Raw genomic sequence first — 11816 nt, forward strand, 5'->3', positions numbered from 1 at the left:
TTCATATAATACTGAATAGCACTTGCTAAAGAAAAATATATGGCTGATACACACACTTATGGAACATAGTTGTACCTGCAAAGAAGAGGGTGGGGTGATGGGTGACATTTCATTGATGCTCTAGAGGTCATGAGGATGCTTTGAGATCACTGCAGATACTGGCAAAGGCCCCCTACCACTAAGGTTGCTGCTAGAGTTGTAAGGTGCTATGATGTCCTGTGCTACAATGCTTCCCCTCCCACCCCCAGCAGTTGCTGTCAAGGAATGCCAGCTGCAGGAGGAGCTACCTAAGCTGTCATGCAAGATCCCCCCTGCAGCTGTCATTGCGGGGCAAAAGTTTCCAGTGGGATAAGAGAAGATGCCGCAGGAGCCGTGGACGAGCTTTACATCCTGAATGGACCATGTCATTCTGAGACAGCGGATACCCATAAGAAAATAGGACTCCAGAACATGTTCTTGCATATCCATTTTTGTAATAATGTTAATGACCTGAGAGGAAGGCAATATAGGCGCACATATTGCCTGTTCTCTTCTGCTCACGACCCCTAACACGGGTGACAAAGAAATAGACTATGATACCATCTGCCCAGGTCACTTGCAATTTAGCAACACAGACAATGGAAAACTGAGGGGCATATTCACAAGGAGTTATCGCCGAATGAACGTCACTTTATCGCAGCCAAAGTCATGATAAATTTACCTCCCCATTCACAAGCTGGTGGTAACAGCCCACAGCACCAGTTTACCCGCGATAGCAGCCACAAAAAACATCGCCACAGAGGACCCCCGCAACTACCGCTTATGAGATGCAGAGTAGGCGATCCTGTGCCAAAATCTCCGAAAACATCACCCCTCAACATTCTCAATGACCAGCCAGATTGGCGATAAGAACACAAAACAGGCGATAATGCGCGTTAGCACCAGGAAATTTATACCTGCTCTGACCTGGTGTAAAGTCAGACGGCAGCCTGCACCACAAAAGGGAGCACAGCCCAGGGCTACATCGGTTGGGCAACAGATGCCATAGAGCCACTCATCATGAGGCCCGATATCCAAGAGGGCCACAATATCCACCGCCACCACCCCCAGGACCACCCCTCCCAGGCACCCCCCCCGGCCAAAGACATGCCACATCAGCTACACCTAAACATAGACAAAATGATCAGCATGATGTCGCACAATCACAACTGGTGACATGCATGTGTCATCACAGAAATGAGCAGTACACATTCACTTTCGAAGTAACAAATGAAACTTCATTAAAATGAACATCGAAATGAAATGAAGACACATGGCCGCTTCCCTCGTGACAATCCGTAGGTCACAGCCTGCAAGACAAAAAAAATGATCAGAAGGTGTGTCCTGTGCACATCAAAGGACAGTGAGAGAGTGAAGGGGAGAGAGAGAGGAAGAGAGGGAGGGAGAGAGAGAGAGAGGGAAGAAGAGAGGGAGAGAGAGAGAGAGAAGACAAGGGAGAGAGAGAGAGAAGAAGAGAGAGAGAGAGAGAGAAGAATAGAGGGAGAGAGAGAGAGAGAGAGAAGAGGGAGAGAGAGAGAAGAAGAGAGGGAGAGAGAGAGAGAGTGCCCCCTGCGCACCCAGGCCACACTGCTCACCTGCTGCCACCGGTGTGTCTCCAACGACTTGCCGGTATGTATAGCAGTACACCAGGTCACACATCTGAGTCAGAGCCGTCAGCTGAAACAGAGTCCAGATACATGACTGGCACAGTACACACACTTGCACAAGACAACATCGCCTGCCCGCCCATGCCCACCCAGGCAGAGGCACCCCAACCCCTCCTGCTGCCCATCGGAGCATGCCCACCAAAGCACACCCAGGCCTCACTGCTCACCTTCCGCGACCGGCGTGCAGACAGGAGGTCCCACCACGTGCCGCTGCATGGCACCCCTGGGGCCCGCAGACATGGCAACCCCCACACCATGCAGCCATGCTCCGCAGGCCACCAGGTCTCACGTTTGGTGCTGGGTCTTGATTACTCCATGGCATGGGACCTACCAGTGCACCTGGCACCTTCGCAGGCTGCACACCCACTCAGCCCAATGGGTGTCACCAACTCTGGGATCCCGGAAGCGACGCCACATGGCAGTAGGCCCAGACAGCCCGCTGTCTCTGGCCTACACTGCGGACCAGCAGGGCACGCAAAACCTGAGCTGTCCGGACCACTCGGACGGGGCATCATCGCAGGCTGCACACCCGCTCAGCAGCTTAAAGTGCCACTGACTCAGTGCAGCCAAAGTCACAGTCCCGTGGCGGGGTGCCTGTGCCGTCCGCATGGCCTTGGATGCCTCTAACCCTGTGCGACCCCAGTCTGCGCCACGTGGTAGTAGGCTTGTGCCGTCCTCAAGGCCTCAGATGCCACTAACCCTGTGCAACCGTAGTCTCCACCACGTGGTGGTAGGCCTGTGCCGTCCTCAAGGCCTCAGATGCCACTAACCCTGTGCGCAACAACTCATGGGCCCTTTATGAGTGAGAACCGTGGAGCGGCCGTCATCCAGTCACCACCGGAAGAGGGGAACGTGACGTCGTCGGCCCCTTATGTTGGCGGAGTCACATGGCCTGTGACGCCTGTGCTGGATGGGTGTGGTGTGTGTGAAAACCTGCCCTCAGGGAGTGGCTGTGACATGCTGACAACTAGACCAGTGACCGGCAAATCACCAGTGAGCACGCCTGCGACAGGTAGCAATGAGGGCTCCCCCTAAGGGCGTTAGCTGAGTGGTCGGGCCTGCCGTACGCCGGACCAGTGCAGGGCTTGCAACAATGACTAGTGGGCTCTAGCGTGGTCTAGTCTATGTCCGGACAAGGAAGTGACCAATGCTTGCGCCCCTGTTGTAGTGTTCGCGGGACCGGTACACAAAATGCAATGTCGCATCCTCTGACTGGCATCCCACAGGATGAACATAATTGACGCAAGGGAAGTCACTGTCCCTACATTCATCCACATTCATACATGGATGATGAAAGACATAACACAGCAGTGCGTAACTGGATGTTTATTGCACATCCAGTGCAGCTATGCAGCTGGAGTGGTACAGGGCAATGCTGAGCACACTACACAATATGGGGCCAGGGAGGGCCAGCCAGAGTCCATCCGGGGATGACATGTACTGCGGGGAAGGAGGGGTACAGTCCGCAGTCTGTCCGCCGTGTCATTGGTCGTCAAACAGGATGTGACAGTCCATGTCGCTGTCCAAGCTGAGTGCATTGGAGTGTATTGGGGGTCAGTAGAAGGTCATCAGGCCATGTGCAGGACCAAGCAGAAACAGTCCATGTGGCGGAAATGAATGCTAGTGCCTCCTTCGGATCACAAACCCATCCACGTCCTCGTTCCCGGATGTGTGCCCTGCCCTACCTGTGGGTGTTGCAGTACCGGCTGTGGCACTGTATGCCACTGACACATCTGGGGCCAGAGGGGAATTGTCGGCAGCACTGTGTGCCACTGACACATCAGGTGCCTGAGTGGATACGCCTGCCGCACTGGGAGGCACTGACACACCAGCGGGCGGAGATGTGCATGGTGTGGGGCAGCAGCATTCATCAGCACCACGTCTTGTGGCGGCAATGCCATGATGGAGATTTGCAGGGCATGATAGATCCCAACTACATTTCGCTGATGTGCAGCAGTGGCTGCCATCCTTTCCGCCTCCATCCGCACCATGTCCTCCATGAGCTTTCACATGTGTGCCAGCTCATGGCTGGCATCGCTGGAGCCACTCTGAGCGGACAGGTGTTCTTCTCTCCGTGTCATGACTCCAGCGATGTCAGTCAGGGCTCGTTGGAGATCCATGGGCAGGACATAGACACCCAAGGATGGCGTCCAGTTTGGTAGCCATAAGGTCGAACCCCACCCGCACCTGCTCAGACGTCTCCCTCTGGCCCTCCAGCACATGGCATTGGAAAGCCATTTGTTGTTCCTGGGGGTCTTGGGAGGGTGCTGGGGCTGTGGGTGCCTCCTGCTGGGTGGTTTGAAAGGTGGGTGGGGTCTCATCGATGTAGCTGGGCTGCCCTGATCCTGGAGGTGAGGGGGCGGTTGAGGTCAATGATGTCTAGGATGGTTTGGGTGTCGATGCTGGTGTTGTCCTCCTTGTCATCAGTGAAGAGTGGCTGGGACTGCTCTGCAGGAGGTGTTAACGATGCCCCTGCGATGTGAAGGGGAGTTGGTGTATTACAATGTGTCCACATGTATGTAGCCGCATGGTACAGGTTGACATTCAGACAGCATGGCATTGTACATTGTGACCGCCTGTAGGTCTGGGTGAGGACCCAGGGTCATTGTGGGTGTGCACTGCGCTCTGCTTAATTATGCATGTGTGCCATTGTGCCCATCTCCACCTGTCCCCCCAGTACCTGGTGGTCACTGACCCTGTTGCGGTTGTGTTGTGTCCTGTCGAGCAGTGTCCGGTACCCCGACTCCAGCCACAGTCTGCACACTGATGACCGTTGACTACCAGCTCCTCCATGTCATCCAGCTCCAGCTGTGGTGCTGGGCCCCCACCTCCAGTCTGCGTTGCTGCCTTCTGGTTGGTGGAGAGTTTGTCCTTGGTCTTCCGCTTGATGTCATTCCATCGCCTCTTGACCTCGTCCATTGTCCTCTTGTGCTCTCCGACGACATTCACCTTGTCCACAATGTCCCGCCATATTCCAGTTTTGGTGCCCCATGACACGTTGGAGGTGACGAAGAGTTGTTGATGGTGTTCCATAACCTCCGTGACTATGATCCTGTTCGCTTGCGGACTGAACTTCGTCTTCCTCGTCTTCTTGTCTTTGCCCTTGACTATCCACGAGGTCGCAGGCTGGTCATCCGGGGTGCTTGTGGGGTTGCGCTCGTCCTCTGTGCCTGCTCCAGCTACCTCCATGGTGCTTGGGTGTTGGTCAGTTTGTGTTTGGGTGTTTTTCTACTTTTATGGTGATTTTTCCAGCCTGCCAGGAGTGTGTTGCAGTCCTAGCGCAGCTTTTCACTGATTTCCTCATCGCGCTTAGGCCATCGCGTGTTTTTTGGTGTTGTGGTTTGTTTTTATCTACATCGAGGTGGTTGTATCGTGGACATTGTCCGTGGTTTCGGCATACTATCGCTTGCTACCGCCTTCTTGTGAATGCCACGTTGTCACAGGGTTATTTTCCCACGATGGGCTGCGATGCTGAAAGTTGTGTTACGCTACTCTTGCGGTAGCTATCACACGTTGTTGTGAATATAGTGAGTGAGGAGACCTAATTGGAACCCTGGAAATGCAGTCTGCAATTACAGGTACTCACCCCCAGATGCAAATCTTTCTCCTAACCTTGGAGTCCGTCAAAATAATTATTTTCACTTACCCTCATTGAGCAGGCATCCTTGTGTACCAGGTCCATAAGTCAAGTGAGGGCCAATTACTAGAATTTTAGTCTGGATCTGAAGTCCAAAATGTTGAACCAGAAACATTGCAGAGAAAAATATAATAACTAAAAGTAAGTCCACGGAGAAATAAAATACACCCCTGTTGCTGTCAACAAAATTAAATGCGTATAAATAGGTACCATACCCAGAAGGGTCTGATTAGCATACCAGACAGAAGTAATTCCATGGAGAGCAAAAACTCTCTAATTCCATGGAGAGCAAAAACACTCCAAGGTTTGAAGAGGAGCATTAGAGGCCTGAGTAGCCTCATGGAGTGTGGAAACCTGGGAGAGTTGACAGGGGTTGAGAGCATTAACCAGACGAAGAGCCAAAACCAACAGGAAAGTAACTTTATGGCTGGCAAACTGCAAAAAGTATGTAGAGAGCAGCAACATTGGCACAGATACACACATCTCTAAAAAGAGAGAAAAAAAATTATTTGAAAGAAGGACACCCACATTCTATAATAAATCAACCAACACTTCTGAGCTAATGGACTGGTTTTTCACCACATGCCAGGTCATGACTATGTAAGAGGTGATCTGTGAAGCAGAGGAGAAAGCATTAACCACCTTCAATGATCAATCCCACAGTATCAATGAGTAGGATGCATAAGACTCACCACATTCTTGAAAGTTGATGCTTGCTCTTTTATCCACAACAAGTAGCATCTGGCACAGAGCTGGCACAGATGAAGTATAGTCCTCTTCCAGCATGTAGCTCAAAATCTCTTTCCAAAATTCCTGCAAGAAAGACCAGCCAATGCGTTATTTGTATCATTAGCATTTATTAAGGCTTTATTTCCACAGATGAACAGTCATTCCCGGTGGGAGGGTTTTTTGGACCTTAGGTCATGTGTCATTTTGTAAGTCCACCTATCCTGGAGATGGGGCTACAGTTGATTCTTCCCCTTCCTTATACCATTCTTTGCTGATGGTGTCCAAGGCATATGCCTAGTATTACACTCATGTATCACCAACCCTGTTTAATGCTACAATCTGTGGCTCTGCATCCAAGGAGAATAAACACATTATTTGCAGAAAATGTGTGCAACATTTACTCTCCTAAAACCCTCCAAGTGAGCTGAACTTTGCAAATGATCTCATTATCTGCTGTTATCGTCAGAGAATTATCTTTATCAGTGTGCCAGAGTATGCAAAGCATTTGCTGGAAATGGAAGACCCAGTTGATATGAAATATTGGTGCCTGATGTATCATGGGGCAGATAGTCAATATTGGATGCAAATTGAGAAGCAATGTTTTGCAATATGACTCGTACCATTCAGCCTCATTTCAAACTGGCTATTTAGAAGAAGATGCAAAACCTCCTGCCTCAATAAAATGAATGACGTAGGATTTGATTAGCAATCTTCCCCGAATGCTGCAACGCTGGGAATGAGGACTGCATGGGACAACAGACCTCCATCCCAGCAGCAGAGGCAACAGCCTCTACATCGCATCTCGAACCAAGCTGTGCTTAAAAACGTGGTCCAAACCACAGATACATTTTTACAACGCATTCTTTTAAAAGTCATTACAATGAGTGCCTTAAGGAAAGTGTTGTTGGCCTAATGTTGGACTTTAAATCCAACACTTTCCCTACTTTTGCGCACACTGGAGTTGGAATAGTAAATTGTACTATTCCAAAGTCCAGCGCTTTCCCTAAGGCAAGTCATCTTAACGACTTGTGTAGTTAAGGAATGCATTTTAAACACGCATTCGTGGTTCAGACCACGTTGTTAAGGCAGGCATGAAAAATGTCTGCATGGTTTCCACATACAACCTTGCAGCAGAGGGAGCTTTACTAAAACATGCTTGTATGAGAGGTGGAGGATAATTAAGATCACCTGGGTAATCAGGAGTCTTTGGACATTCTGCAATTTATATTTTCTGCACTCCTAGTTAAATGACCCAACTTGTTTCGCATCCTTTTCACTTACCTCATCAGTATTTCTATGGCGTAATGCAATTTTATTGAGGAGCTGAGAGATTTGAATGCAGATGGTCTGTTCCTCAACATCAGATTCATGATCCATGTGACTAGTGCACTGTGAAAATGTGGAAAGCAAGAGAAGTAAAGTAACATGTATTTTCACATCATTTTCACTATGTTTTCTCTCCTCATGGAGGGACAAAAGATGTGAGTCGAAACATTACAACTTTCTAATCCAAGTTGTAAGCACAAGGACAATCTCTTCGCTTAAATTCAAATGTGAAAGCAAAATCAATCACCTCAAACATGTAGATAAAAATGTATAAATGAGGTTATGCTCTCATGCTCTGCTCCGTAGAGTATACATTATTCAGTAATTTGGCAGGGAAGGGTATAGCGTACATATACTGCAAAAATATTGGTGGACTCACTTATAATATGTAAGTGTTTGATAGATGGGACACTACACCTGAGACATTGCACCTCTGGCACCCTAAGGTAGTCTCTCATCCTTAGCACACGGATTGGGCTGCTCATGCACCCTGCCCCCACCGCTTGATGGGGAAGTATGTGCTATATTATGGGACTTTTTACTCTCAATAAGGACAAAAAAATACCAGGAACTACATTTTTGGGAGGCAGTGTTGATATGAAATACTGATTTGAAGTATATTTGTGCAGGATTTGGTAGTTTGCCCTTTCGGGTATTTGAACGGTAAAGATGGGTATGTAACAGGATAATTCACTGTGAGTGAAAAGCACAGCATTTCAGTGCAGTAGCGGAATACCCTTGTGCATTGCTCAATCACCCAAGATATTTCTCAGTTATCTCTGGTGTAAAGTCTAATGGTCAGTTGCCTCTCATAGGCTGCATTGTGTGGTAGGCCTCTGCACTGCCTGTGAGCACTGCTGTTGAGACGTGTGTGGATCCAGTACCATTCCCACGGTGTCTGAGCATTTTTATTTCAGGTGTAAATGTAAGCAGATAGCTGGAGCAAGGGAGACCTTTAAAGAGAGCTAGGGAGAAAGACAAACTGGAGTGGAAGTGGGAGAACATTAGGCTCAAAAGGAGAACATGGAATGTCAAGGCGGGCCTATGGGAACTAAATAGAGGGACATAGGGTCTATATTCCACCACCAGGTGCAAATATAGAAGACTGCAGATCTATATTATATGGTATAGGAGCTGCATCGGGGCACAAGGGGGCTAAAAGGTCCCCTTATTTCTTTTGGACTGACTATGGTTGCTGTTCCCCAACACATTCACTCAGGACCGGCTTTAGGGCAGTGTGACTAGTGCGGTCACACTGGGCGCTGACCTGTGGAGGGGGGCACTGTGACCTCAGCGGGGCGCTGTGCTAAGCAATATATTATGATAGAAGAGATGAGGGGCACCTTTGTAGGTTGGAGTGAGAGAATCCAAGGAGGTGTCATGGGACATGGGGGCGCCAAAAGTGATTGTCGCACCAGGCACCACCAGCGCTAAAGCCAGCCCTGCATTCACTTAAACAAATATGTACAAGTGCCACTTACTTGCTCTTTGGTGAGGAGGTTGTACTTTTTGAGCACATATTCAATCACAGCTCTTCCGTTTGTATCATAATAACCTTTGGATGTTAAACTGGATATTAAATTTAAAGTAGCAAGAATAACCTATCATAAAGAAAAAATGGTAAGCATGTTTAGTGAGAATCCTTTTTTGGCGTATAAATAGGATTAAATCCCACATTCTGGTGAGGGAGCAGCAAGGGAGTGTGAGGAAACCATACAATCTCTCCTTCCCTTTTGTTCACAGAGAATAGGAATATACATTTTGTTATGTGTGGAAAGCTAGTACCTGGATGCAACCTTTTAAAAAATATTAGAAAAGTGTTATTAAGACACTCTGAGAATGAATCTGGAGCCAATTTAATTAACGTGTTTTTACAGAGTGTCTGATCGAAGTGCGATTGAGGGAATATTCAAACATTCCAGGTAGACTACACCTTCTATAGGTGCCTGTGACTTGGTAAAAGATTGCAAAACATTGCAAAATATGTCCAGGTAGGTTACAATCAACAAAGAACCTCTCAGGACCTGGTATTGATTACAAAAAATTAGACTGCAAAATAGGCTGTGGATTCCAATACTGTGGGAAGGAAAACAACCTAGCGTGGTCTGTGGGAAGAATGATGGCTGCTGTCTATCTTCACCTGCAGGATATAGCAAAGCTACACCATCCCCACACTACCTTCAGTTATCAAATGGGTTAAAGTACTTAGGGGCAGATTTATGAGCCCCTTGCGCCACTTTTGCGTCACTTTTAACATGGGAAAAGTGACGCAAAAGTGGCGCAAGGGGCTCATAAATCTGCCCCTTATAGTCCATTGTCCCACACCTTGTTGTTTGGTTGGTTCATATCACTTTCAAGAATTAATTTTGGCTCAAGACCGTAAATAGTCACAGTCTCCTGTGTCACCGTAGCAGGGTTAAAATTCACGTCCCTAATATGGCTCTGTATGCTGCATATGTGCACAAACCGGCCCCAATGGCTTCAACCTCCAAAGAATACATCCATGTTTGATTTCTGTGATTCTAACGCTCCTAGTAGAGTCTTGCTTCTCATGTTTCTGGTTTAGTCTGCCAAGTATCTAAAGTCAACTGGGTTTATATCATGAGGTTAAAAATGACAAACCCAATAAACCCCCCAAAGAGAATACACTAGAGACCCAGTTATGGAAATACTGTTTTTTGTTGATTATCAAAAGAAAATTACCTTTTCTATTTTCCTTCATGCCTATGTCCTGTGCTTGCTTACATGCTGACCATGGTGATGCTGTTATTGAAGATACCTGCTTTCTCAATGTCACTGACAATGGGCACATTGTGGACGTATATGGCGTCAAGAAAGTTACATATAATCCAATCTCTACAGACAATACATCTTTTATATCACAATTAGACTTTTCAAATGTGCACACTGAATATAATCCTGCACTATTGATCCACGTTTGGTGAGATTTCGCTGAGACATAGCCCAAATATAATTCTTGGAAGAGACCTTTGACTCATCAACAAAAAATCTTACTCCCCGGTTGTTAAAGGTTTGAGCAGATATTATTATCCTAAACTTCAACCCCCTGATTTGATCATCAACACTCTCCTCTTCAGTGAAGGGTATTACAGACCAACTCAATGTGAAATACAGACCAAACACGGAGACAGCACACAAGCATTGTTTCTTAACACACATTGATTCAACAATTAGGGAACAGTGCCTAGGACAGGAAAACTAGGATATGTCCACTTGGACAGGGAAACAATGGAACACAGGATGCACTGAGCAGACACACATGAATGGAGGTTACATGACCTAACACCTCCAGGAAGATTTGCCTTGGAGAAAATTAACAGACTGTGGTATGTATACCACTGCTATGAGTTCATGTAAGTAGAGAATACTGCACTATCCAAAAAGTGCAAAACTTTAATTAGATTGAGTTGTTAGTTATGAAACTGCTTTAAAACAGATTGCTTCACATATAATAGCTTGATGGTACCTTGCGATTGTCATCCTCAAGCACGTGACCAACAGCATCCAGATAAGAGGCACCTTCTGAATCTATGAAATAAAGCCATACACCAAACGTTCATAACACATAGGTATTGTCTTTGTCTAGTAAGATCAAGATTAATAGATAAGTAGATGACGTTTCTGCTATCAACTGTGCTGACCACCCTGAGAGTCCTGTAATTTACTTTTGGTGTGCGAGTCTGTGACTGTGAGTCCTATGGACCTATCAATGCCTTCATGTTCCACTGTACATGTCTGTGTCATCATGTCCCACTGAGCATGTCTGTGTATTCCTGCTCCACATTTTATGTCCCTTTTTATTCCTGTCCAGTGTCTATGTCAGGATCTCTATTCACAGTGTCCCTGTCCCAATAATAGCTCACAATGGGAACAAATAACCGAAAAGACAGAGATGACATTGTTTGACCACTACTTTATTTTTTCACCACAATTCATGTTATTGAAGGTGATGGAAGGGAGGCTTGATCTTAAATTACAGTGCTCTACCAGAAACTATTCATAGTTAATATAGCTGAGGAATATGAAATTGAACTGATTTTATCAGAGCTGCACCATGTAGGTTAAGTAAGGGAGTACGTTGGAACTATAATTTAGGGCTCCAGATTCCATGACAAGTGTTTTAGTCCTTTAACTATTCTCCATGTCTACCTAAATCACACACTGCCACCTACCCACTGACAGTCTTACCAGTTTCAGCAAGAAGCTTGCAGAGCAGCTGTATTGTTACGGCACGGGACTCTGCACCCATCTGGATCAAGCTACTTTCAAAATATTTAAGGACCTCACTAGAGTGAGAATGGGCTGCAAGAGTAAAGTGAAGAGAAAAATAGACTTTAATGAAAAATAACACAACATAAAATCATGCAAGGAGGAACTCAAAGCAGGGGAGCAGGTCATAAAGGCCAGATCTACGGAAA

Source organism: Triturus cristatus, chromosome 2_2 (genome assembly GCF_964204655.1).
Source record: "Triturus cristatus chromosome 2_2, aTriCri1.1, whole genome shotgun sequence".
Classification (NCBI taxonomy): domain Eukaryota; kingdom Metazoa; phylum Chordata; class Amphibia; order Caudata; family Salamandridae; genus Triturus; species Triturus cristatus.